This window comes from Pseudophryne corroboree, chromosome 1 (assembly GCF_028390025.1).
Source record: "Pseudophryne corroboree isolate aPseCor3 chromosome 1, aPseCor3.hap2, whole genome shotgun sequence".
Taxonomy (NCBI): Eukaryota; Metazoa; Chordata; class Amphibia; order Anura; family Myobatrachidae; genus Pseudophryne; species Pseudophryne corroboree.
This window is the reverse complement of record NC_086444.1, coordinates 1,134,951,953-1,134,979,125: the sequence shown is the minus strand read 5'-3', so window position 1 is coordinate 1,134,979,125 and position 27,173 is coordinate 1,134,951,953. Positions and strand designations below refer to the sequence as shown.

At 50.5% G+C, this 27,173-nt stretch overlaps 1 protein-coding gene across 2 annotated transcripts in view; it reads right to left on the bottom strand.

The window, feature by feature from the left end:
- The window catches only part of KIAA0232 (KIAA0232 ortholog), a 138,171-nt gene extending 117,074 nt beyond the window's left edge, over window positions 1-21,097 (bottom strand). The window contains exon 1 of one of the 2 annotated variants that reach the window (XM_063923693.1): window positions 20,815-21,097. The gene's annotated coding sequence lies outside the window, so the exon portion shown is untranslated. The remainder of the gene's footprint in view (window positions 1-20,814) is intronic. The other variant, XM_063923684.1, reaches the window with a different exon arrangement.
- Window positions 21,098-27,173: the final 6,076 nt, after the last annotated feature.

The window sequence follows — 27,173 nt, the reverse complement described above, 5'->3', positions numbered from 1 at the left end:
CATGGTCCCTGCTGGAGCAGGTCCTTTCTTAGAGGTAGAGGCCACGGGTCTTCCGTGAGCATCTCTTGAATTTCCGGGTACCAAGTCCTTCTTGGCCAATCCGGAGCCACGAGTATAGTCTTTACTCCTCTCCTTCTTAGGATTCTCAGTACTTTTGGTATGAGAGGAAGAGGAGGGAACACATACACTGACTGGTACACCCACGGTGTTACCAGAGCGTCCACAGCTATTGCCTGAGGGTCCCTTGACCTGGCGCAATATCTGTCCAGTTTTTTGTTGAGGCGGGACGCCATCATGTCCACCTTTGGTTTTTCCTAACGGTTCACAATCATGTGGAAGACTTCTGGGTGAAGTCCCCACTCCCCCGGGTGAAGATCGTGTCTGCTGAGGAAGTCTGCTTCCCAGTTGTCCACTTCCGGAATGAACACTGCTGACAGTGCTATTACATGATTCTCCGCCCAGCGAAGAATCCTTGCCACTTCCATTATTGCCCTCCTGCTTCTTGTGCCACCCTGTCTGTTTACGTGGGCGACTGCCGTGATGTTGTCCGACTGGATCAACACCGGCTGACCCTGAAGCAGAGGTCTTGCCTGACTTAGAGCATTGTAAATGGCCCTTAGTTCCAGGATATTTATGTGAAGTGACGTTTCCATGCTTGACCACAAGCCCTGGAAATTTCTTCCCTGTGTGACTGCTCCCCGGCCTCTCAGGCTGGCATCCGTGGTCACCAGGACCCAATCCTGAATGCCGAATCTGCGGCCCTCTAGGAGATGAGCACTCTGTAACCACCACAGGAGAGACACCCTTGTCCTTGGAGACAGGGTTATCCGCTGATGCATTTGAAGATGCGATCCGGACCATTTGTCCAGCAGATCCCACTGAAAAGTTCTTGCGTGGTATCTGCCGAATGGAATCGCTTCGTAAGAAGCCACCATCTTTCCCAGGACCCTTGTGCATTGATGTACTGACACTTGGCCTGGTCTTAGGAGGTTCCTGACTAGGTCGGATAACTCCTTGGCTTTCTCCTCCGGGAGAAACACCTTTTTCTGTACTGTGTCCAGAATCATCCCTAGGAACAGCAGACGTGTCGTCGGAATCAGCTGCGATTTTGGAATATTTAGAATCCATCCGTGCTGTCGTAGTACTACTTGAGATAGTGCTACTCCGACCTCTAACTGTTCTCTGGACCTTGCCCTTATCAGGAGATCGTCCTAGTAAGGGATAATTAAGACGCCTTTTCTTCGAAGAAGAATCATCATTTCGGCCATTACCTTGGTAAAGACCCGGGGTGCCGTGGACAATCCAAACGGCAGCGTCTGAAACTGATATTGACAGTTCTGTACCACAAACCTGAGGTACCCTTGGTGAGAAGGGCAAATTGGGACATGGAGGTAAGCATCCTTGATGTCCAGAGACACCATATAGTCCCCTTCTTCCAGGTTCGCTATCACTGCTCTGAGTGACCCCATCTTGAACTTGAACCTTTTTATGTAAGTGTTCAAGGATTTCAGGTTTAAAATGGGTCTCACCGAGCCGTCCGGCTTCGGTACCACAAACAGCGTGGAATAATACCCCTTTCCCTGTTGTAGGAGGGGTACCTTGATTATCACCTGCTGGGAATACAGCTTGTGAATGGTTTCCAATACCGCCTCCCTGTCGGGGGGGAAACGTTGGTATAGCAGACTTCAGGAACCGGCGAGGGGGGAGACGTCTCGAATTCCAATTTGTACCCCTGAGATACTACCTGCAGGATCCAGGGGTCCACTTGCGAGTGAGCCCACTGCGCGCTGAAATTCTTGAGACGGGCCCCCCCGTGCCTGAGTCCGCTTGTAAGGCCCCAGCGTCATGCTGAGGACTTGGCAGAAGCGGGGGAGGGCTTCTGTTCGTGGGAAGAGGCTGTCTGCTGCAGTCTTTTTCCCCTTCCTCTGCCCCGGGGCAGATATGAGTGGCCTTTTGCCCGCTTGCCCTTATGGGGACGAAAGGACTGAGCCTGAAAAGACGGTATCTTTTTCTGCTGCGAGGTGACTTGGGGTAAAAAGGTGGATTTTCCAGCCGTTGCCGTGGCCACCAGGTCCGATAGACCGACCCCAAATAACTCCTCCCCTTTATACGGCAATACTTCCATATGCCGTTTGGAATCCGCATCCCCTGACCACTGTCGCGTCCATAATCCTCTTCTGGCAGAAATGGACATCGCACTTACTCTTGATGCCAGAGTGCAAATATCCCTCTGTGCATCTCGCATATATAGAAATGCATCCTTTAAATGCTCTATAGTCAATAATATATTGTCCCTGTCCAGGGTATCAATATTTTCAGTCAGGGAATCCGACCAAGCCACCCCAGCACTGCACATCCAGGCTGAGGCGATTGCTGGTCGCAGTATAATACCAGTATGTGTGTATATACTTTTAAGGATATTTTCCAGCTTCCTATCAGCTGGTTTCTTGAGGGCGGCCGTATCAGGGGACGGTAACGCCACTTGTTTTGATAAGCGTGTGAGCGCCTTATCTACGCTAGGGGGTGTTTCCCAACGCGCCCTAACCTCTGGTGGGAAAGGGTATAATGCCAATAACTTTTTAGAAATTAGCAGTTTTTTTATCGGGGGAAACCCACGCTTCATCACACACCTCATTTAATTCATCTGATTCGGGAAAAACTACGGGTAGTTTTTTCACACCCCACATAATACTACAAGTACCACAAAATAAGAATTTACTTACCGATAATTCTATTTCTCGGAGTCCGTAGTGGATGCTGGGGTTCCTGAAAGGACCATGGGGAATAGCGGCTCCGCAGGAGACAGGGCACAAAAGTAAAGCTTTTACAGGTCAGGTGGTGTGTACTGGCTCCTCCCCCCATGACCCTCCTCCAGACTCCAGTTAGGTACTGTGCCCGGACGAGCGTACACAATAAGGGAGGATTTTGAATCCCGGGTAAGACTCATACCAGCCACACCAATCACACCGTACAACTTGTGATCTAAACCCAGTTAACAGTATGATAACAGAGGAGCCTCTGAAAGATGGCTTCCTAAACAATAACCCGAATTAGTTAACAATAACTATGTACAAGTATTGCAGATAATCCGCACTTGGGATGGGCGCCCAGCATCCACTACGGACTCCGAGAAATAGAATTATCGGTAAGTAAATTCTTATTTTCTCTATCGTCCTAAATGGATGCTGGGGTTCCTGAAAGGACCATGGGGATTATACCAAAGCTCCCAAACGGGCGGGAGAGTGCGGATGACTCTGCAGCACCGAATGAGAGAACTCCAGGTCCTCCTTTGCCAGGGTATCAAATTTGTAAAAATTTACAAACGTGTTCTCCCCTGACCACGTAGCTGCTCGGCAGAGTTGTAATGCCGAGACCCCTCGGGCAGCCGCCCAAGATGAGCCCACCTTCCTTGCGGAATGGGCCTTAACAGATTTAGGCTGTGGCAGGCCTGCCACAGAATGTACAAGTTGAATTTTGTTACAAATCCAACGAGCAATCGACTGCTTAGAAGCAGGTGCACCCAACTTGTTGGGTGCATACAGTATAAACAGCGAGTCAGATTTTCTGACTCCAGCCGTCCTTTAAATGTATATTTTTAAGGCTCTGACAACGTCCAACAACTTGGAGTCCTTCAAGTCGTCTGTAGCCGCAGGCACTACAATAGGCTGGTTCAGGTGAAACGCTGATACCACCTTAGGGAGAAAATGCGGACGCGTCCGCAGCTCTGCCCTATGTCGAATGGAAAATTAAATAAGGGCTTTTATAAAACAAAGCCGCCAGTTCAGATACTCTCCCGGCCGAAGCCAGGGCCAGTAACATAGTCACTTTCCATGTGAGATATTTCAAATCCACATTCTTTAGTGGTTCAAACCAATTGGATTTGAGGAAATCTAAAACTACATTTAGATCCCACGGTGCCACCTTAGGCACCACAGGAGGCTGTATATGCAGTACTCCTTTGATAAAAATCTGGACCTCAGGGACTGAGGCCAATTCTTTTTGGAAGAATATTGATAGGGCCGAAATTTGAACCTTAATAGATCCCAATTTGAGACCCATAGACAATCCTGATTGCAGGAAATGTAGGAAAACGACCCAGTTGAAATTCCTCCATCGGAGCACTCCGCTGCTCGCACCACGCAACATATTTTCGCCAAATACGGCGATAATGCTTCGCGGTGACTTCCTTCCTTGCCTTTATCAAGGTAGGAATGACTTCTTCTGGAATGCCTTTTCCTTTTAGGATCTGGCATTCAAACGCCATGCCGTCAAACGCAGCCGCGGTAATTCTTGAAAAAGACAAGTACCCTGCTGAAGCAGGTCCCTTCTCAGAAGTAGAGGCCACGGATCGTCCGTGACCATCTCTTGAAGTTCCGGGTACCAAGTCCTTCTTGGCCAATCCGGAGCCACTAGTCTTACTCCTCTTTGCCGTATAATCCTCAATACCTTTGGTATGAGAGGCAGAGGAGGAAACACATATACCGACTGGTACACCCAAGGTGTTACCAGCGCGTCCACAGCTATTGCCTGCGGATCTCTTGACCTGGCGCAATACCTGTCCAGTGTTTTGTTGAGGCGAGACGCCATCATGTCCACCATTGGTTTTACCCAACGGTTTAATAGCATGTGGAAAACTTCTGGATGAAGTCCCCACTCTCCCGGGTGAAGGTCGTGTCTGCTGAGGAAGTCTGCTTCCCAGTTGTCCACGCCCGGATGAATACTGCTGACAGTGCTATCACGTGATTCTCCGCCCAGCGAAGGATCCTGGCAGCTTCTGCCATTGCCCTCCTGCTTCTTGTGCCGCCCTGTCTGTTTACATGGGCGACTGCCGTGATGTTGTCCGACTGGATCAACACCGGTCTTCCTTGAAGCAGAGGTTCCGCCTGGCTTAGAGCATTGTAGATTGCTCTTAGTTCCAGAATGCTTATGTGAAGAGACTTTTTCAGGCTCGACCACACTCCCTGGAAATTTCTTCCCTGTGTGACTGCTCCCCAGCCTCTCAGGCTGGCCTCCGTGGTCACCAGGATCCAATCCTGCATGCCGAATCTGCGGCCCTCCAATAGATGAGCCTCCTGCAACCACCACAGAAGGGATACCCTTGTCCTCGGCGACAGGGTTATCCGCAGGTGCATCTGAAGATGCGACCCTGACCATTTGTCCAACAGATCCCTTTGCATGGAATCTGCCGAAAGGGATTGCTTCGTAAGAAGCTACCATTTTTTCCCAGGACTCTTGTGCATTGATGTACAGACACCTTTCCTGGTTTTAGGAGGTTCCTGACCAGGTCAGATAACTCCTTGGCTTTTTCTTCGGGAAGAAAAACCTTTTTCTGAACTGTGTCCAGAATCATCCCCAGGAACAGCAGACGAGTTGTCGGCATTAATTGGGATTTTGGAATATTCAGAATCCATCCGTGCTGCTTTAGCACCTCTTGAGATAGTGCTAAACCCATCTCTAGCTGTTCTCTGGACCTTGCCCTTATTAGGAGATCGTCCAAGTATGGGATAATTAATACGCCTTTTCTTCGAAGAAGAAATATTATCTCGGCCATTACCTTTGTAAAGACCCGAGGTGCCGTGGACAAACCAAACGGCAGCGTCTGAAACTGATAGTGACAGTTTTGTACAACGAACCTGAGGTACCCCTGGTGTGAGGGGTAATTGGAACGTGGAGATACGCATCCTTGATGTCCAAGGATACCATAAAGTCCCCTTCTTCCAGGTTCGCTATCACTGCTCTGAGTGACTCCATTTTGAACTTGGACTTCTTTATGTACAGGTTCAAGGACTTCAGATTTAGAATAGGCCTTACCGAGCCATCCGGCTTCGGTACCACAAAAAGAGTGGAATAATACCCCTTCCCTTGTTGTAGAAGAGGTACCTTGACTATCACCTGCTGAGAATACAGCTTGTGAATGGCTTCCAAAACCGTCTCCCTTTCTGAGGGGACGTTGGTAAAGCAGACTTCAGGAAACGGCGAGGTGGCTCTGTCTCTAATTTCAACCTGTACCCCTGAGATATTATCTGCAGGATCCAGGGATTTACCTGCGAGTGAGCCCACTGCGCGCGCTGTAATTCTTGAGACGACCGCCTACCGCCCCCGAGTCCGCTTGCGAAGCCCCAGCGTCATGCTGAGGCTTTTGTAGAAGCCGGGGAGGGCTTCTGTTCCTGGGAAGGAGCTGCCTGTTGCTGTCTCTTCCCTCGTCCTCTGCCTCGTGGCAGATATGAATAGCCCTTTGCTCTCTTATTTTTAAAGGAACGAAAGGGCTGCGTTGAAAGGTCGGTGCCTTTTTCAGTTGGGGAGTGACTTGAGGTAGAAAGGTGGATTTCCCGGCCGTAGCCGTGGCCACCAAATCCGATAGACCGACCCCAAATAACTCCTCTACGCATCGCCTGTCCACTGTCGTGTCCATAAAGCTCTTCTGGCCGAAATGGACATAGCACTTACCCGTGATGCCAGTGTGCAGATATCTCTCTGTGCATCACGCATATAAAGAAATGCATCCTTTATTTGTTCTAACGACAGTAAAATATTGTCCCTGTCCAGGGTATCAATATTTTCGATCAGGGACTCTGACCAAACTACCCCAGCACTGCACATCCAGGCAGTCGCAATAGCTGGTCGTAGTATAACACCTGCATGTGTGTATATACCTTTTTGGATATTTTCCATCCTCCTATCTGATGGATCTTTAAGTGCGGCCGTCTCAGGAGAGGGTAACGCCACTTGTTTTGATGAGCGTGTTAGCGCTTTGTCCACCCTAGGAGGTGTTTCCCAGCGCTCCCTAACCTCTGGCGGGAAAGGGTATAAAGCCAATAACTTCTTTGAAATTAGCAGTTTTTTATCGGGGCACCCCACGCTTCATCACACACGTCATTTAATTCTTCTGATTCGGTAAAAACTACTGGTAGTTTTTTCACACCCCACATAATACCCTGTTTAGTGGTACCTGTAGTATCAGCTAAATGTAACATCTCCTTTATTGCCAAAATCATATAACGTGTGGCCCTACTGGAAAATACGGTTGATTCGTCACCTTCACCACCGGAATCAGTGCCTGTGTCTGGGTCTGTGTCGACCGACTGAGGCAAGGGGCGTTTTACAGCCCCTGACGGTGTTTGAGGCGCCTGGACAGGCACTAATTGAGTGTCCGGCCGCCTCATGTCGGCAAACGACTGCTTAAGCGAGTTGACGCTATCCCGTAATTCCACAAATAAAGGCATCCATTCTGGTGTCGACCCCCTAGGAGGTGACATCCTCATATTTGGCAATTGCTCCGCCTCCACACCAATAACGTCCTCATACATGTCGACACACACGTACCGACACACAGCAGACACACAGGGAATGCTCTATACGAAGACAGGACCCACTAGCCCTTTGGGGAGACAGAGGGAGAGTCTGCCAGCACACACCAAAAAGCGCTATATATGACAGGGATAGCCTTATGATTAAGTGCTCCCTTATAGCTGCTTTTATATTAATATATTGCCATTTATTTTGCCCCCCCTCTCTGTTATACCCTGTTTCTGTAGTGCAGTGCAGGGGAGAGACCTGGGAGCCTTCCTGACCAGCGGAGCTGTGACAGAAAATGGCGCCGTGTGCTGAGGAGATAGGCCCCGCCCCTTTTTCGGCGGGCTCGTCTCCCGCTATTTAGTACATTTAGGCAGGGGTAAATATCTCCATATAGCCTCTGGGGCTATATGTGAGGTATTTTTAGCCTTTTTAAAGGTTTTCATTTGCCTCCCAGGGCGCCCCCCCCCCAGCGCCCTGCACCCTCAGTGACTGCCGTGTGAAGTGTGCTGAGAGGAAAATGGCGCACAGCTGCAGTGCTGTGCGCTACCTTAAGAAGACTGCAGGAGTCTTCAGCCGCCGATTCTGGACCTCTTCTTGCTTCAGCATCTGTGAGGGGGCCGGCGGCGTGGCTCCGGTGACCATCCAGGCTGTACCTGTGATCGTCCCTCTGGAGCTTCATGTCCAGTAGCCAAGAAGCCAATCCATCCTGCACGCAGGTGAGTTCACTTCTTCTCCCCTCTGTCCCTCGTTGCAGTGATCCTGTTGCCAGCAGGAATCACTGTAAAATAAAAAACCTAAGCTAAACTCTCTAAGCAGCTCTTTATGAGAGCCACCTAGAATTGCACCCTTCTCGGCCGGGCACAAAAATCTAACTGGAGTCTGGAGGAGGGTCATGGGGGGAGGAGCCAGTACACACCACCTGACCTGTAAAAGCTTTACTTTTGTGCCCTGTCTCCTGCGGAGCCGCTATTCCCCATGGTCCTTTCAGGAACCCCAGCATCCACTTAGGACGATAGAGAAAAAAGGGTATCAGAAATGTTCAAAACCTCCTTCATTGCCGTGATCATGTAACGTGTGGCCCTACTGGAAAATACGTTTGTTTCCTCACCGTCGACACTGGAGTCAGTGTCCGTGTCTGTATCGACCTGAGGTAACGGGCGCTTTAGAGCCCCTGACGGTGTTTGAGACGCCTGTACAGGTATTAACTGATTTGCCGGCTGTCTCATGTCGTCAACAGTCTTTTGTAAAGTGCTGACACTATCACGTAATTCTTTCCGTAAGACCATCCAGTCAGGTGTCGACTCCCTAGGGGGTGACATCACTAACACAGGCAATTGCTCCGCCTCCACACCATTTTCCTCCTCATACATGTCGACACAACGTACCGACACACAGCACACACACAGGGAATGCTCTGATAGAGGACAGGACCCCACTAGCCCTTTGGGGAGACAGAGGGAGAGTTTGCCAGCACACACCAGCAGTGTTCGCAAAAACGCGCTATAGCGCGTTTTTTACCCGGTATTGATGTTCAGGGACTCACATTTCCAACATGCGTGAGTCCTCTGGGACGCGCTCCGATGCAGCCAATCCCTAGCCTGGCAGATTGATTGGCGTGGCGGCCCGGCGCCAGGCTTTAAAAACAGGAGGTGGAGCCTTGCCAGACAGGACATGATAGAGCAGCTCCGTGGCAGCGATCCTCTGTGACAGTGGGTAACCCGCGGCTGGGGAGGGGGTTTGGCTTCTGAGTGCTGCCAGTGGTCCGTGGCCGGGGAGAAGGGAGTCGGGTGCTCCGCGATCTCACGGTAGATATTTGCTTTAAGCTGTTTAAGTGGCGTGGGGAGAGGGGGGCTGTCTGTTCCCGTGGTGGGGGCTGGTTCAGGGACGGCATTACAACGAGTCTCTTTGAATCATTAAATGCCGCGAACAGCGCTGCGCCTGTTCGCCCGCCCACCACCAGTGCCCCAGAGCCCGTGTGTTAAGACCAGCACTGCACAGCCAGTCACTTGGGTCCTGTCTCCCGGCCAGTAAAAGGTCCTCTCTCCTTCTCCTCCGTACCTATTTTACTAATCTAAACTCCCCCTCTATTGCTGCTGACACAGACACCGGGCTGGAAGGGGAGGACAGGGGCCGCTCTCTCAGCCCTTGCCTACTTCTATTACACCCCTGCATACCTCCCAACTTTCAAAATTGTCAAAAGGGACTTTCCGCGCCGAAAAGGGGCGTGTCTGCATAAAATGGGCGTGGCTTTGCATAAAGGGGCGTTGCCTCACGGTAATTCCGCGAACTCGAGCCACGGCCCCATTCTTGTTACTAGGGGGGCATGGCCAGCGCTCAGTGAGCTGCTGGCATGCCCCCAGTACCTTCATGAATAGACGCTGTGTGCGCATGCGCACAGCGTCTATTCACTCGGCTCTGCTGTGAGTGCAAAAGCCTCCCAAATGTCCCCCCCACCACCGCGGGACACTGCTGGCCACGGGTGGGACAGCGGGACTGTCCCGCAAAAATTGGGACAGTTGGGAGGTATGCCCCTGTCCTGACCGTCCCCAAAAGTCCGTCGGAGGAATGTGCAGAGGCACTGGCAGTCGTGTCCATACACCACTGACTTCAAGCAATGTGACAGTAGTACAAGCCCCTCTCTCAATCACTCCCTTTCCTCTGCCTCCATCTATGCCCTCTCTCGATCTCCACCCTTTCTCTCTCGCTCTGTCCGTCTCGTTCCCTCTATCTCTCCGTCATGTTCTCTCTCTCTCGTTCCCTCTCTCTGTCCGTCTCGTTCCCTCTCTCTGTCCGTCTCGTTCCCTCTCTCTGTCCGTCTCGTTCCCTCTCTCTGTCCGTCTCGTTCCCTCTCTCTGTCCGTCTCGTTCCCTCTCTCTGTCCGTCTCGTTCCCTCTCTCTGTCCGTCTCGTTCCCTCTCTCTGTCCGTCTCGTTCCCTCTCTCTGTCCGTCTCGTTCCCTCTCTCTGTCCGTCTCGTTCCCTCTCTCTGTCCGTCTCGTTCCCTCTCTCTGTCCGTCTCGTTCCCTCTCTCTCTCTGTCCGTCTCGTTCCCTCTCCCTCCCCCTCTCTCTCTCTGTCCGTCTCGTTCCCTCTCCCTCCCGCTCTCTCTCTCGTTCCCTCTCTCTCTGTCCGTCTCGTTCCCTCTCTCTCTCTGTCCGTCTCGTTCCCTCTCTCTCTCTCTGTGTCCGTCTCGTTCCCTCTGTCTCCCCACCTCTCTCTCTCTGTCCGTCCCGCCCCCTCTCTCTGTCCGTCTCTCTTCTTCTCTGTCACCCCGCTCTCTGTCCGTCTCCCCCCTCAGTCAGTTTCTCTATTCCCCCTACAGCCCCCCTCTCTCTTCCCCCTACACCCACCTCACTCTCTTCCCACTATAGTCACTGATTGCAAAATATGCGCTATATCGCGTTTTACGCACTACAAGCAGAGAGGTCTCTGAGTGACCAGTGTGTCTCTGCTAATAATACTGTTTCAGTGCCTCTCTTGCCATCAAATCACCACTGGTAGCTTCTCCCCATTCAATCGCGCTGCCCGCAGCTTCTCCCCGTTTAAAATGTATAACGTGATCTGCCTGGCTCAGTGGTTGTATAGGTGGTTCTACCTGGTGCAATGTATATAACGTGCTCTGCCAGGCGCAAAGTGTATAGCGTGCTCTGCCTGGCGCAAAGTGTATAGCGTGCTCTGCCTGGCGCAAAGTGTATAGCGTGCTCTGCCTGGCGCAAAGTGTATAGCGTGCTCTGCCTGGCGCAAAGTGTATAGCGTGCTCTGCCTGGCGCAAAGTGTATAGCGTGCTCTGCCTGGCGCAAAGTGTATAGCGTGCTCTGCCTGGCGCAAAGTGTATAGCGTGCTCTGCCTGGCGCAAAGTGTATAGCGTGCTCTGCCTGGCGCAAAGTGTATAGCGTGCTCTGCCTGGCGCAAAGTGTATAGCGTGCTCTGCCTGGCGCAAAGTGTATAGCGTGCTCTGCCTGGCGCAAAGTGTATAGCGTGCTCTGCCTGGCGCAAAGTGTATAGCGTGCTCTGCCTGGCGCAAAGTGTATAGCGTGCTCTGCCTGGCGCAAAGTGTATAGCGTGCTCTGCCTGGCGCAAAGTGTATAGCGTGCTCTGCCTGGCGCAAAGTGTATAGCGTGCTCTGCCTGGCGCAAAGTGTATAGCGTGCTCTGCCTGGCGCAAAGTGTATAGCGTGCTCTGCCTGGCGCAAAGTGTATAGCGTGCTCTGCCTGGCGCAAAGTGTATAGCGTGCTCTGCCTGGCGCAAAGTGTATAGCGTGCTCTGCCTGGCGCAAAGTGTATAGCGTGCTCTGCCTGGCGCAAAGTGTATAGCGTGCTCTGCCTGGCGCAAAGTGTATAGCGTGCTCTGCCTGGCGCAAAGTGTATAGCGTGCTCTGCCTGGCGCAAAGTGTATAGCGTGCTCTGCCTGGCGCAAAGTGTATAGCGTGCTCTGCCTGGCGCAAAGTGTATAGCGTGCTCTGCCTGGCGCAAAGTGTATAGCGTGCTCTGCCTGGCGCAAAGTGTATAGCGTGCTCTGCCTGGCGCAAAGTGTATAGCGTGCTCTGCCTGGCGCAAAGTGTATAGCGTGCTCTGCCTGGCGCAAAGTGTATAGCGTGCTCTGCCTGGCGCAAAGTGTATAGCGTGCTCTGCCTGGCGCAAAGTGTATAGCGTGCTCTGCCTGGCGCAAAGTGTATAGCGTGCTCTGCCTGGCGCAAAGTGTATAGCGTGCTCTGCCTGGCGCAAAGTGTATAGCGTGCTCTGCCTGGCGCAAAGTGTATAGCGTGCTCTGCCTGGCGCAAAGTGTATAGCGTGCTCTGCCTGGCGCAAAGTGTATAGCGTGCTCTGCCTGGCGCAAAGTGTATAGCGTGCTCTGCCTGGCGCAAAGTGTATAGCGTGCTCTGCCTGGCGCAAAGTGTATAGCGTGCTCTGCCTGGCGCAAAGTGTATAGCGTGCTCTGCCTGGCGCAAAGTGTATAGCGTGCTCTGCCTGGCGCAAAGTGTATAGCGTGCTCTGCCTGGCGCAAAGTGTATAGCGTGCTCTGCCTGGCGCAAAGTGTATAGCGTGCTCTGCCTGGCGCAAAGTGTATAGCGTGCTCTGCCTGGCGCAAAGTGTATAGCGTGCTCTGCCTGGCGCAAAGTGTATAGCGTGCTCTGCCTGGCGCAAAGTGTATAGCGTGCTCTGCCTGGCGCAAAGTGTATAGCGTGCTCTGCCTGGCGCAAAGTGTATAGCGTGCTCTGCCTGGCGCAAAGTGTATAGCGTGCTCTGCCTGGCGCAAAGTGTATAGCGTGCTCTGCCTGGCGCAAAGTGTATAGCGTGCTCTGCCTGGCGCAAAGTGTATAGCGTGCTCTGCCTGGCGCAAAGTGTATAGCGTGCTCTGCCTGGCGCAAAGTGTATAGCGTGCTCTGCCTGGCGCAAAGTGTATAGCGTGCTCTGCCTGGCGCAAAGTGTATAGCGTGCTCTGCCTGGCGCAAAGTGTATAGCGTGCTCTGCCTGGCGCAAAGTGTATAGCGTGCTCTGCCTGGCGCAAAGTGTATAGCGTGCTCTGCCTGGCGCAATGTGTATAGCGTGCTCTGCCTGGCGCAATGTGTATAGGTGGTTCTGCTTGGTGCAATGTGTATAATGTGCTCTACCTGGTGCAATGCGTATAATGTGCTCTGCCTGGCGCAGTGTGTATAGGAGGTTCTACCTGGTGCAATGTGTATAAGCGGCACTACTGTGTGGTGTAATGTGAATTGCCACTATTATGTGGCCAAGCCCCTTCCCCACAAAGCCAGACGCCTAAGATTTTGTTTTGTTGTTGTGTTTTTATATTTGAATAATTAATAAGAACCTTAATTCCGATGGGACCCACAAAAGGACAGTTAGGACCCCAATTTTTAAAAGTGAGGGGTCCCTGGGACCCACTTTTTTTTCGGCTTAGCGCAATCACTGACCAGAGCGCTATATATATATATATATATATACACAGGGATAACCTTATATAAGTGTTTTTCCTTAATATAGCTGCTGTATATATTTATATGCCAATTTAGTGCCCCCCCTCTCTTGTTTTACCCTGTTTCTGTAGTGCAGGACTGCAGGGGAGAGTCAGGGAGCCTTCCTCCAACGGAGCTGTGAGGAAAAAATGGCGCCAGTGTGCTGAGGAGATAGGCCGCCGAAAAAGGGGCGGAGCCTTTCTCCCGCTTTTTTATGTAAAAATTGTCAGGGGTTAAATGCATCCATATAGCCCAGGAGCTATATGTGATGTATTTTTTGCCAAAAAAGGTGTTTTTATTGCGTCTCAGGGCGCCCCCCCCCCAGCGCCCTGCACCCTCAGTGACCGGAGTGTGAAGTGTGCTGAGAGCAATGGCGCACAGCTGCAGTGCTGTGCGCTACCTTATTGAAGACAGGACGTCTTCTGCCGCCGATTTTCCGGACTCTTCAGTCTTCTGGCTCTGTAAGGGGGACGGCGGCGCGGCTCTGGGACCCATCCATGGCTGGGCCTGTGATCGTCCCTCTGGAGCTAATGTCCAGTAGCCTAAGAAGCCAAATCCACTCTGCACGCAGGTGAGTTCGCTTCTTCTCCCCTTAGTCCCTCGGTGCAGTGAGCCTGTTGCCAGCAGGTCTCACTGAAAATAAAAAACCTACTTTAAACTTTTACACTAAGCAGCTCAGGAGAGCCCCTTAGCCTGCACCCGTCTCGTTCGGGCACAAAAATCTAACTGAGGCTTGGAGGAGGGTCATAGGGGGAGGAGCCAGTGCACACCAGGTAGTCCTAAAGCTTTTTACTTTTGTGCCCAGTCTCCTGCGGAGCCGCTATTCCCCATGGTCCTTTCGGAGTCCCCAGCATCCACTAGGACGTTAGAGAAAACTCCCTTCTTGCGAAGGAGTATCATCATTTCGGCCATTACCTTGGTAAAGACCCTCGGTGCCGTGGATAACCCAAACGGCAGCGTCTGGAACTGATAGTGACAGTCCTGTACCACAAATCTGAGGTACTCCTGGTGAGGGGGGTAAATGGGGACATGTAGGTACGCATCCTTGATGTCCAGGGAGACCATGTAATCCCCCTCGTCCAGGCTCGCAATAACCGCCCTGAGCGATTCCATCTTGAACTTGAACCTTTTGATATAAGTGTTCAAGGATTTTAAATTTAAGATGGGCCTCACCGAACCGTCCGGTTTCGGTACCACAAACACTGTGGAATAGTAACCCTTTCCTTGCTGAAGGAGGGGTACCTTGACAATCACTTGCTGTGAATACAGTTTCTGGATAGCCACCAACACTGCCTCCCTGACAGAGGGAGTTGCTGGTAAGGCAGATTTTAGAAAACGGCAGGGGACGTCTCGAATTCCAGCCTGTACCCCTGAGATACTACTTGAAGGATCCAGGGATCCACCTGTGAGAGAGCCCACTGTGTGCTGAAATTTCTGAGACGGGCCCCCACGTACCCGGGTCCGCCTGTGAAGCCCCAGCGTCATGCTGTGGACTTATCGGACGCGGGGGAGGACTTTTGCTCTTGGGAACTGGCTGTATGCTGCAGCTTTTTCCCTCTACCTTTGCCTCTCGGCAGAAAGGATGCGCCTCGAGCCCTCTTGTGTTTATGGGGCCGAAAGGACTGTACTTGATAATACGGTGCTTTCTTTTGCTGTGGAGTAGCCTGTGGCAAAATGTCGATTTCCCAGCCGTAGCTGTGGAAACGAGGTCTGAAAGACCATCCCCAACAGTTCCACCCCTCAGCAAAATATTGTCGCTATCCAGGGTATCAATATTATCCGACAGGGAATCTGACCACGCAGCAGCAGCACTGCACATCCATGCTGATGCAATCGCTGGTCGCAATATAATGCCCGTGTGTGTGTATATAGCTTTTAGGGTAGCTTCCTGCCTTCTATCAGCAGGATCCTTTAGGGCGGCCGTATCCGGAGACGGTAGTGCCACCTGTTTTGATAAACGTGTAAGCGCTTTATCTACCCTAGGGGATGTTTCCCAACGTGACCTATCCTCTGGTGGGAAAGGGTACGCTGCCAATAACCGTTTAGAAATTATCAATTTCTTATCGGGGGAAGTCCACGCTTCCTCACACACCTCATTTAATTCCTCAGATGCAGGAAAAACTACTGGTAGTTTTTTCTCACCGAACATAATACCCTTTTTTGTGGTACCTGGGGTACTATCAGAAATGTGTAATACATTTTTCATTGCCTCAATCATGTAACGGGTGGACCTATTGGAGGGTACACTAGTCTCATAGTCGTCGACACTGGAGTCGGTATCAGTGTCGACATCTGTGTCTGTCATCTGAGGTAGCGGGCGTTTTAAAGCCCCTGATGACATTTGAGACGCTGGAACAGTCACAAGCTGAGTAGCCGGCTGTCCTATGTCGTCAAACCTTTTATGTAAGGAGCTGACACTGTCACGTAATTCCTTCCATAAGTCCATCCACACAGGTGTCGACCCCTCAGGGGGTGACAACACATTTACAGGCATTTGCTCTGCCTCCACATCATTTTCCTCATCATACATGTCGACACAGCGGTACCGACACACAGCACACACACAGGGAATGCTCTGACAGAGGACAGGACCCCACAAAGCCCTTTGGGGAGACAGAGGGAGAGTATGCCAGCACACACCAGAGCACTATACAGGTTGAGTATCCCATATCCAAATATTCCGAAATACGGAATATTCCGAAATACGGACCTTTTTGAGTGAGATAGTGAAACCTTTGTTTTTTGATGGCTCAATGTACACAAACTTTGTTTAATACACAAAGTTATTAAAAATATTGTATTGAATGACCCTCAGGCTGTGTGTATAAGGTGTATATGAAACATAAATGAATTGTGTGAATGTAGACACACTTTGTTTAATGCACAAAGTTATAAAAAATATTGGCTAAAATTACCTTCAGGCTGTGTGTATAAGGTGTATATGTAACATAAATGCATTCTGTGCTTAGATTTAGGTCCCATCACCATGATATCTCATTATGTTAGGCAATTATTCCAAAATACGGAAAAATCCCATATCCAAAATACCTCTGGTCCCAAGCATTTTGGATAAGGGAGACCCAACCTGTATACCACAGGGATATCACCTATAAAGAGTGTTTTCCCCATATAGCTGCATATATATATTATACTGCGCCTAAATTTGTGCCCCCCCTCTCTTTTTTACCCTTTCTGTTGCAGGACTGCAGGGGAGAGCCAGGGAGCGATCCTTCCAGCGAAGCTGTGAGGGAAAATGGCGCCAGTGTGCTGAGGGAGATGGCTCCGCCCCTTTTTCGTCAGTCTTTCTCCCGCTATTTTAATATTTCTGGCAGGGGTTAATATACACCTATATAGCCTCTGGGGCTATATATGGTGTCAGTTTGCCAGCCAAGGTGTTATTTATTGCTGCTCAGGGCGCCCCCCCCCCCCCCCCCAGCGCCCTGCACCCATCAGTGACCGAAGTGTGTGGTGTGCATGAGGAGCAATGGCGCACAGCTGCAGTGCTGTGCGCTACCTTGGAGAAGACAGAAGTCTTCAGCCGCCGATTTTCCGGACCTTCTTGCTTCTGGCTCTGTAAGGGGGACGGCGGCGCGGCTCCAGGAACGGACGACGAGGTCGGGTCCTGTGTGCGATCCCTCTGGAGCTAATGGTGTCCAGTAGCCTAAGAAGCCCAAGCTACCACCACTTAGGCAGGTTCGCTTCTTCTCCCCTTAGTCCCTCGGTGCAGTGAGCCTGTTGCCAGCAGGTCTCACTGTAAAATAAAAAACCTAAATTATACTTTCTTTCTAGGAGCTCAGGAGAGCCCCTAGTGTGCATCCAGCTCAGGCGGGCACAGAAATCTAACTGAGGCTTGGAGGAGGGTCATAGGGGGAGGAGCCAGTGCACACCAGATAGTCCTAAATCTTTCTTTAGATGTGCCCAGTCTCATGCGGAGCCGTCTATTCCCCATGGTCCTTACGGAGTTCCCAGCATCCACTAGGACGTCAGAGAAATATATATATATATACACATACATACATACACACACACACATCTCTATTTTAGCAGAACCTTCCAAGTAAAAGTTTAATGCTGAAACCGGTCTTTCAGTAAGTGTAGAGCTCTAAATCCTATGAACAATCTACACTTGCAGTTGATAGGCAAGACAACAGGATTGCGAACAATCTATGGGGTCGATTCTATTCGGCAACTAATGAATAGCGCCGGGAATTAGCTCCCGACGCTATTCAATTCAGCAACTAGTTACGTCGGCGATGGCCCGTTCTCGCCGACAAAACAGGTAGTTTTGTCGGGAGAACGGGCATTCTCCGACTTAACTCCCCGGCGAGAGGCTGATTCCCGACAGAATCAGCCTCGCGCCGGCCGCGAGGCAGCACTTTTGTCGGGTTTCTCTTCTCATCCCCCGGGGATGAGAGAAGAATTCCCGACAATTGCAGGTAACTAGTTGCTGAATTGAATAGCGTCGGGAGCTAATTCCCGGCGCTATTCATTAGTTGCCGAATAGAATCGACCCCCTATGTATGTGAAACAAAGGAACACAACGGGGGTATTCAATTTTTTGAAAAGTCAATTGGGTGTCTGGTTTTTCTTATCTAATAGACAGGAAAAAACAGACACCCAACCGACTTTTCAAACAATTGAATTCCCCCCAATGTTTTTTTGTTTTTTAAAGAGATGCACTTTTCAGTTTTACAATGTAAACACTAAAGCTTTGCAATACCGATAGCATTAGTCACCTAATAAAAACATAACTATTAACAGTATCATAACAGTTATGGGTCGTGAAAAACTGACTCGGGTTGCACATTAGAGTCTGAGAACGATGGGAACTACAGAACGTTTCTGCACCAAAACCGGAGTTAGAGAGCAAATTCCAGCTTCCTTGCAGCAATATGGTTGAGACGCTAGACACAAAAGCAGCAGCCTTGCTTGCTGCATTATGGCTAGAAGGCATGCGGACCCTCTCTCGCACCTCCTGTACACTCTCCCCATCAGCAGCTCACCTCACATGAACCGAGCATGCAAAACAAAACACAAGATGTCTGCTTGCAGTGCAGCCCCTCCCTCTGTGGGCTGGGGACAGGCGGAGGGTGACCTGCAGGAGGAGGCAGGGAGACGCTCACAGAAGAGAAGGGGGAGGTGGACTCTCACCATGTGATGGAGATCTGGTTCACACTGTCAGATTGCATCAGCCCCTTGTACTAATGGGGGGGGAGGCGAGGGGAGACCGCAACCACCCCCATCACATCACTCCCTCCCAACAGGCACATAAAGAGACTTACATTCAGTAAGGGGGGTAGCAGACTAAGGGGTTGGGCAGCCCCCACTAACCCTGCTGTGTGCAGGTGCCTAGGCCATGGGAAGTGGGAAAGGGGGTAGGCATGCATAAACAAACATACAGTAGTGATGATAGATACATAAGTGATCTACACTCCAGTCACAATGGATACATGAGATACACACATACAGGCACAGAATCAATTCATTCACACACATCAGACTTTTAGCCACACCGCAGGACTAAAGGTCTCAGCAGGATCTGGGGTGGCTAACTGGCATAGCTCTTAGCAGGCAGTTGTATAGTACAATGGTCGCAGTACTGAGAAATAAGCATAGGGTAGCATGGTCAGTAATTGCCAGCGTAGAATAGTCAATGATACCATTAGTAATTGTCATCCGTGATAGAACATGTATAGTGAGTGCATTAGCAGTATGCAGAGTGATACCGTTAATGGTTGACATAGTCAGTGATAGCATTAGTAGTATAGTTATATACCACTAGAGAGCAGTACATACAGAGTAGTATAATCAGTGATGCCCTTGCTACTAATCTTTGCCAACTATACATACAATCAATAACAATAATAGCATAATTACAGTAAAAGTATCGGCAGTATATCGAGTGACAATTCCAGGTTAGTATAGTCACTAATACCATTACAGGGTACACCGAGATCTCGGCTGTCGGCATACCATATCCAACCCGGGGCAGTACTGTACTGAGTAGTACAATCATAACATCACACGTATAATAATAGCATAACATATATAATAACATAACATATATAATGCAGTGGTATCATTGAGGGTTGGCATATAGTTACAGACTACAGAGCACCAGCAACAGAAGTATGCCATTGCCAGCTACTGCAGTCAGTTGTAGCATTAGTGACGGATAATATAATCAGTGATAGCACTGGTGGTATAACGGTGGCGGGCAGTGTAGTCAGTGATAGCACTGGTGATATAACGGTGGCGGGCAGTGTAGTCAGTGATAGCACTGGTGATGTAACGGTGGCGGGCAGTGTAGTCAGTGATAGCACTGGTGATGTAACAGTGGCGGGCAGTGTAGTCAGTGATAGCACTGGTGACGTAACAGTGGCGGGCAGTATAGTCAGTGATAGCACTGGTGACGTAACAGTGGCGGGCAGTATAGTCAGTGATAGCACTGGTGACGTAACAGTGGCGGGCAGTATAGTCAGTGATAGCACTGGTGACGTAACAGTGGCGGGCAGTATAGTCAGTGATAGCACTGGTGACGTAACAGTGGCGGGCAGTATAGTCAGTGATAGCACTGGTGACGTAACAGTGGCGGGCAGTATAGTCAGTGATAGCACTGGTGACATAACAGTGGCTGGCAGTATAGTCAGAGATAGCACTGGTGACAACAGTGGCAGGCAGTATAGTCAGAGATAGCACTGGTGTTGGGATAGTATAGCCAGCGATAGCACTGGTGTTGGGATAGTATAGTCAGTGATAGCAATGGTGAAATAACAGTGGCGGGCAGTATAGTCAGTGATAGCACTGGTGGGCAGTATAGTCAGTGATAGCACTGGTGATAACAGTGGCGGGCAGTATAGTCAGCGATAGCACTGGTGTTGGATAGTATAATCAGTGATGGCACTGGTGCCGGATAGTATAGTCAGTGATAGCACTGGTGATATAACAGTGCCGGATAGTATAGTCAGTGATAGCACTGGTGTTGGATAGTATAGTCAATGATATAACAGTGGCGGGTAGTATAGTCAGTGATATAACTGTGGCGGGTAGTATAGTCAGTGATAGCACAGTGGCGGGTAGTATAGTCAATGATATAACAGTGGCGGGTAGTATAGTCAATGATATAACAGTGGCGGGTAGTATAGTCAGTGATAGCACAGTGGCGGGTAGTATAGTCAATGATATAACAGTGGCGGGTAGTATAGTCAATGATATAACAGTGGCGGGTAGTATAGTCAGTGATATAACAGTGGCGGGTAGTATAGTCAGTGATAGCACAGTGGCGGGTAGTATAGTCAGTGATAGCACTGGTGATATAACAGTGGCGGGTAGAATAGTTATTAGCAGATACACCGGTGTCCGTGCTCCCGGCCCCAGCACTATAACAAGGACACTCATCCACGGTTCCGGTGCAGAGGAGGAGCAGGAGGCCTCCGCTACAGAGAAAGGGCCGCTGTATAGGGAGGCGGGAGGTACCGGCACAGGCCCGGGAGCCATGTTGGACAGGCCCCGGGGAATGAGGAACTACAGACGCGGAGGAGCTACGGGAAGCTGCCCGGCCTTACCTGCCAGAGGGAGGCGGTGGCGGCGACGAGTGACCGTGTGATGGCGCAGAGGAGGGAAAGCTGAGCCCGAGCTCCCGCACGGCTCCCTCCGCTGTACTCTACAGCCCGCTCCGGGAGTGACGGAGACAATCTCCTCCAACAGGGACACGCCCACTCTGCCCCCGTGACGGCCAGCCAGCGGTTGCTGCGCATGTGCGCTCCCCCTCTCCGCCGGAGAGGCGGGAACTGAGGCAGCTGCGGTTACACGCAGCCTGTCGAGAGCGCGCCGAGCACGCCTCCTTCCCGCCCTCCTCGTCGTCGCTGACTGAGGTGGAGTCGCTGCCGCCGTGCGATTTGTATCAGTCAGTAGTCTGCAGTGGTGTACTCTTCTTCACCCCAGATGCCTCAGGATACACATCAAGGGGTCTATGCATGAAGCAGGGAGAAGTGAGCCAGTGGAGAAGTTGCCCATAGCAACCAATCAGCATTGAAGTAACATTTATAATTTGCATACTTTACAATTGTGCGGCGCGGCTCATTGGTTGCCATGGGAAACTTCTCTACAGTCTCACTTCTCCACTCTTTGCACTGCTTCATGAATATAGACCCCCAAATAACATTGTGGTATTTCATGGTGTGTACACACGGTGAGATAAATCTGTAGGTTTTTCTCTGACGTCCTAGTGGATGCTGGGCCTCCGTAAGGACCATGGGGAATAGCGGCTCCGCAGGAGACAGGGCACAAGAATAAAAGCTTTAGGATCAGGTGGTGTGCACTGGCTCCTCCCCCTATGACCCTCCTCCAAGCCTCAGTTAGATTTTTGTGCCCGAACGAGAAGGGTGCAGGCTAGGTGGCTCTCCTGAGCTGCTTAGAATAAAAGTTTAATTTTGGTTTCTCTAACGTCCTAGTGGATGCTGGGGACTCCGTCAGGACCATGGGGAATAGCGGCTCCGCAGGAGACAGGGCACAAAAGCAAGCTTTTAGGATCACATGGTGTGTACTGGCTCCTCCCCCTATGACCCTCCTCCAAGCCTCAGTTAGGTTTTTGTGCCCGTCCGAGCAGGGTGCAATCTAGGTGGCTCTCCTAAAGAGCTGCTTAGAAAAAGTTTTTAGGTTTTTTATTTTCAGTGAGTCCTGCTGGCAACAGGCTCACTGCATCGAGGGACTTAGGGGAGAGATTTTCAACTCACCTGCGTGCAGGATGGATTGGAGTCTTAGGCTACTGGACATAGCTCCAGAGGGAGTCGGAACACAGGTCACCCTGGGGTTCGTCCCGGAGCCGCGCCGCCGATCCCCCTTACAGATGCTGAAGATCGTGGGTCCGGAAACAGGCGGCAGAAGGCTCTTCAGCCTTCATGAAGGTAGCGCACAGCACTGCAGCTGTGCGCCATTGTTGCTACACACTTCACACTGAACGGTCGCGGAGGGTGCAGGGCGCTGCTGGGGGCGCCCTGGGCAGCAATAATTAATACCTTTTATGGCAAAGAATACATCACATATAGCCATTGAGGCTATATGCATGTATTTAACCCAGGCCAGATATCTCAAAACCCGGGAGAAAAGCCCGCCGAAAAGGGGGCGGGGCTTATTCTCCTCAGCACACAGCGCCATTTTCCTGCTCAGCTCCGCTGTGAGGAAGGCTCCCAGGACTCTCCCCTGCACTGCACTACAGAAACAGGGTAACAAAGAGAAGGGGGGCATATTTTGGCGATATTTATATATTTAAAGCGCATATAACAGAAACAACACCTTTTAGGGTTGTTTATATACATTTTATAGCGCTTTTGGTGTGTGCTGGCAAACTCTCCCTCTGTCTCCCCAAAGGGCTAGTGGGGTCCTGTCTTCGATAAGAGCATTCCCTGTGTGTCTGCTGTGTGTCGGTACGTGTGTGTCGACATGTATGAGGACGATGTTGGTATAGAGGCGGAGCAATTGCCGGTAATGGTGATGTCACCCCCTAGGGAGTCGACACCGGAATGGATGGCTTTAATTATGGAATTACGTGATAATGTTAGTACATTACAAAAGTCAGTTGACGAAATGAGACGGCCGGAAAACCAGTTGGTACCTGCTCAGGCGTCTCAGACACCGTCAGGGGCTGTAAAACGTCCCTTACCTCAGTCAGTCGACACAGGTACCGACACAGATGAATCTAGTGTCGACGGTGAAGAAACAAACGTATTTTCCAATAGGGCCACACGTTATATGATCACGGCAATGAAGGAGGCTTTGCAGATCTCTGATACTGCAGGTACCTCAAAAAGGGGTATTATGTGGGGGGTGAAAAAACTACCTGTAGCTTTTCCAGAATCAGAGGAATTGAATGACGTGTGTGATGAAGCGTGGGTTAACCCCGATAGAAAACTGCTAATTTCAAAGAAGTTATTGGCATTATACCCTTTCCCACCAGAGGTTAGGGCGCGCTGGGAAACACCCCCTAGGGTGGATAAAGCGCTCACACGTTTATCAAAACAAGTGGCGTTGCCGTCTCCTGATACGGCCGCCCTCAAGGATCCAGCAGATAGGAGGCTGGAAACTACACTGAAGAGTATATACACACATACTGGTGTTTTACTCCGACCAGCAATAGCCTCAGCCTGGATGTGCAGTGCTGGGGTAGTGTGGTTGGATTCCCTGACTGAAAATATTGATACCCTGGATAGGGACAGTATTTTATTGACTTTAGAGCAATTAAAGGATGCGTTTCTTTATATGCGAGATGCTCAGAGGGATATTTGCACTCTGGCATCGAGAGTAAATGCGATGTCCATATCTGCCAGAAGAAGTTTATGGACGCGACAGTGGTCAGGTGATGCGGATTCCAAAAGGCATATGGAAGTATTGCCATATAAAGGAGAGGAATTGTTTGGGGTCGGTCTATCGGATCTGGTGGCCACGGCAACTGCCGGCAAATCCACGTTTTTACCTCAGACTCCCTCCCAACAGAAAAAGACACCGTCTTTTCAGCCGCAGTCCTTTCGCTCCTATAAAAACAAGCGGGCAAAAGGACAGTCTTATCTGCCCCGAGGCAGAGGAAAGGGTAAGAGAGGGCAGCAAGCAGCCCCTGCCCAGGAACAGAAGCCCGCCCCGGGTTCTACAAAGCCATCAGCATGACGCTGGGGCTTTACTAGCGGACTCAGGAGCGGTGGGGGGTCGACTAAAGATTTTCAGCAATCAGTGGGCTCGCTCACAGGTGGACCCGTGGATCCTGCAGATAGTATCTCAGGGTTACATGTTGGAATTCGAAAGGTCTCCCCCTCGCCGGTTCCTAAAGTCTGCTTTACCAACGCCTCCCTTAGAAAGGGCGACGGTATTGGAAGCCATTCACAAGCTGTATTCTCAGCAGGTGATAATCAAGGTACCCCTCCTACAACAGGGAAAGGGGTATTATTCCACACTATTTGTGGTACCGAAGCCGGACGGTTCGGTAAGACCTATTCTAAATCTGAAATCCTTGAACCTGTACATACAGAAATTCAAGTTCAAGATGGAGTCACTAAGAGCAGTGATAGCGAATCTGGAAGAAGGGGACTTCATGGTGTCCCTGGACATAAAAGATGCTTATCTGCATGTCCCAATTTACCCCTCACACCAAGGGTATCTCAGGTTCGTGATACAAGACTGTCATTATCAGTTTCAAACGCTGCCGTTTGGTTTGTCCACGGCACCTCGGGTCTTTACCAAGGTAATGACCGAAATGATGGTTCTTCTACGAAGAAAAGGCGTATTAATTATCCCTTACTTGGACGATCTCCTGATAAGGGCAAGGTCCAGAGAACAGCTGGAAGTCGGGGTAGCACTAACCCAAGTACTGCTTCAACAACACGGGTGGATTCTGAATCTTCCAAAATCTCAATTGACACCGACAACACGTCTGCTGTTCCTGGGAATGATTCTGGACACTGTTCAGAAAAAGGTGTTTCTCCCGGAGGAGAAAGCGAGGGAGTTATCCGAACTTGTCAGGAACCTCCTAAAACCAGGAAATGTGTCAGTACATCAATGCACAAGAGTCCTGGGAAAGATGGTGGCTTCTTACGAAGCAATTCCATTCGGCAGATTCCACGCACGAATATTTCAGTGGGATCTGCTGGACAAATGGTCCGGATCGCATCTGCACATGCATCAGCGGATAACACTGTCACCAAGAACAAGGTTGTCTCTCCTGTGGTGGTTGCAGAGTGCCCATCTGTTAGAGGGCCGCAGGTTCGGCATACAGGACTGGGTCCCGGTGACTACGGATGCCAGCCTACGAGGCTGGGGAGCAGTCACACAGGGAAGAAACTTCCAGGGTGTATGGTCAAACCTGGAGAAGTCTCTTCACATAAATATACTGGAGCTAAGAGCGATCTACAATGCTCTAAACATGGCGAAACCGCTGCTTCAGGGTCAGCCGGTGTTGATCCAGTCGGACAACATCACGGCAGTCGCCCACGTAAACAGACAAGGCGGCACGAGAAGCAGAAGAGCAATGACAGAAGCTGCAAGGATTCTTCGCTGGGCGGAAAATCATGTCATAGCACTGTCAGCAGTGTTCATCCCGGGAGTGGACAACTGGGAAGCAGATTTCCTCAGCAGACACGACCTTCACCCGGGAGAGTGGGGACTTCATCCGGAAGTTTTCCACATGATTGTGAACCATTGGGAAAAACCAAAGGTGGACATGATGGCGTCTCGCCTCAACAAAAAACTGGACAGATATTGCGCCAGGTCAAGAGACCCTCAGGCAATAGCTGTGGACGCTCTGGTAACACTGTGGGTGTACCAGTCAGTGTATGTGTTCCCTCCTCTGCCTCTCATACCAAAGGTACTGAGAATTATACGGAAAAGGGGAGTAAGAACAATACTAGTGGCTCCGGATTGGCCAAGAAGAACTTGGTACCCGGAACTTCAAGAGATGCTCACGGAAGATCCGTGGCCTCTACCTCTAAGAAGGGATCTGCTTCAGCAGGGACCTTGTATGTTCCAAGACTTACCGCGACTGCGTTTGACGGCATGGCGGTTGAACGCCGGATTCTAAAAGAAAAGGGCATTCCAGAGGAAGTTATTCCTACCTTGATTAAAGCTAGGAAGGAAGTGACCGCACAACATTATCACCGCATTTGGAGAAAATATGTTGCGTGGTGTGAAGCCAAGAAGGCCCCAACGGAAGAATTTCAATTGGGTCGATTCCTACATTTCCTGCAGGCAGGATTGTCTATGGGCCTAAAATTGGGGTCTCTTAAAGTTAAAATTTCGGCCTTATCAATTTTCTTCCAGAAAGAATTGGCTTCAGTGCCTGAAGTACAAACTTTTGTCAAGGGTGTACTACATATACAGCCCCCAATTGTGCCTCCAGTGGCACCGTGGGATCTAAACGTAGTTTTGGATTTTCTCAAATCTCATTGGTTTGAGCCTCTCAAATCGGTAGATTTGAAGTATCTTACATGGAAAGTAACCATGCTACTGGCCCTGGCTTCAGCCAGGAGAGTTTCAGAGTTGGCGGCTTTATCGTACAAAAGCCCATATCTGATTTTCCATTCGGACAGGGCAGAACTGCGGACACGTCCTCATTTTCTCCCTAAGGTGGTTTCGGCTTTTCACTTGAACCAGCCTATTGTGGTGCCTGCGGCTACTAGCGACTTGGAGGACTCCAAGTTACTGGACGTTGTCAGAGCATTGAAAATATATATTTCAAGGACAGCTGGAGTCAGAAAATCTGACTCGTTGTTTATCTTGTATGCACCCAACAAGATGGGTGCTCCTGCGTCTAAGCAGACGATTGCTCGTTGGATCTGTAGCACAATCCAACTTGCACATTCTGTGGCAGGCCTGCCACAGCCTAAAACTGTTAAAGCCCACTCCACAAGGAAGGTGGGCTCATCTTGGGCGGCTGCCCGAGGGGTCTCGGCTTTACAACTTTGCCGAGCAGCTACGTGGTCAGGGGAGAACACGTTTGTAAAATTTTACAAATTTGATACTCTGGCTAAAGAGGACTTGGAGTTCTCTCATTCGGTGCTGCAGAGTCATCCGCACTCTCCCGCCCGTTTGGGAGCTTTGGTATAATCCCCATGGTCCTGACGGAGTCCCCAGCATCCACTAGGACGTTAGAGAAAATAAGAATTTACTTACCGATAATTCTATTTCTCATAGTCCGTAGTGGATGCTGGGCGCCCATCCCAAGTGCGGATTGTCTGCAATACTTGTACATAGTTATTGTTACAAAAAATCGGGTTATTATTGTTGTGAGCCATCTTTTTTTAGAGGCTACTTCTGTGTTATCATACTGTTAACTGGGTTCAGATCACAAGTTGTACGGTGTGATTGGTGTGGCTGGTATGAGTCTTACCCGGGATTCAAGATCCTTCCTTATTGTGTACGCTCGTCCGGGCACAGTACCTAA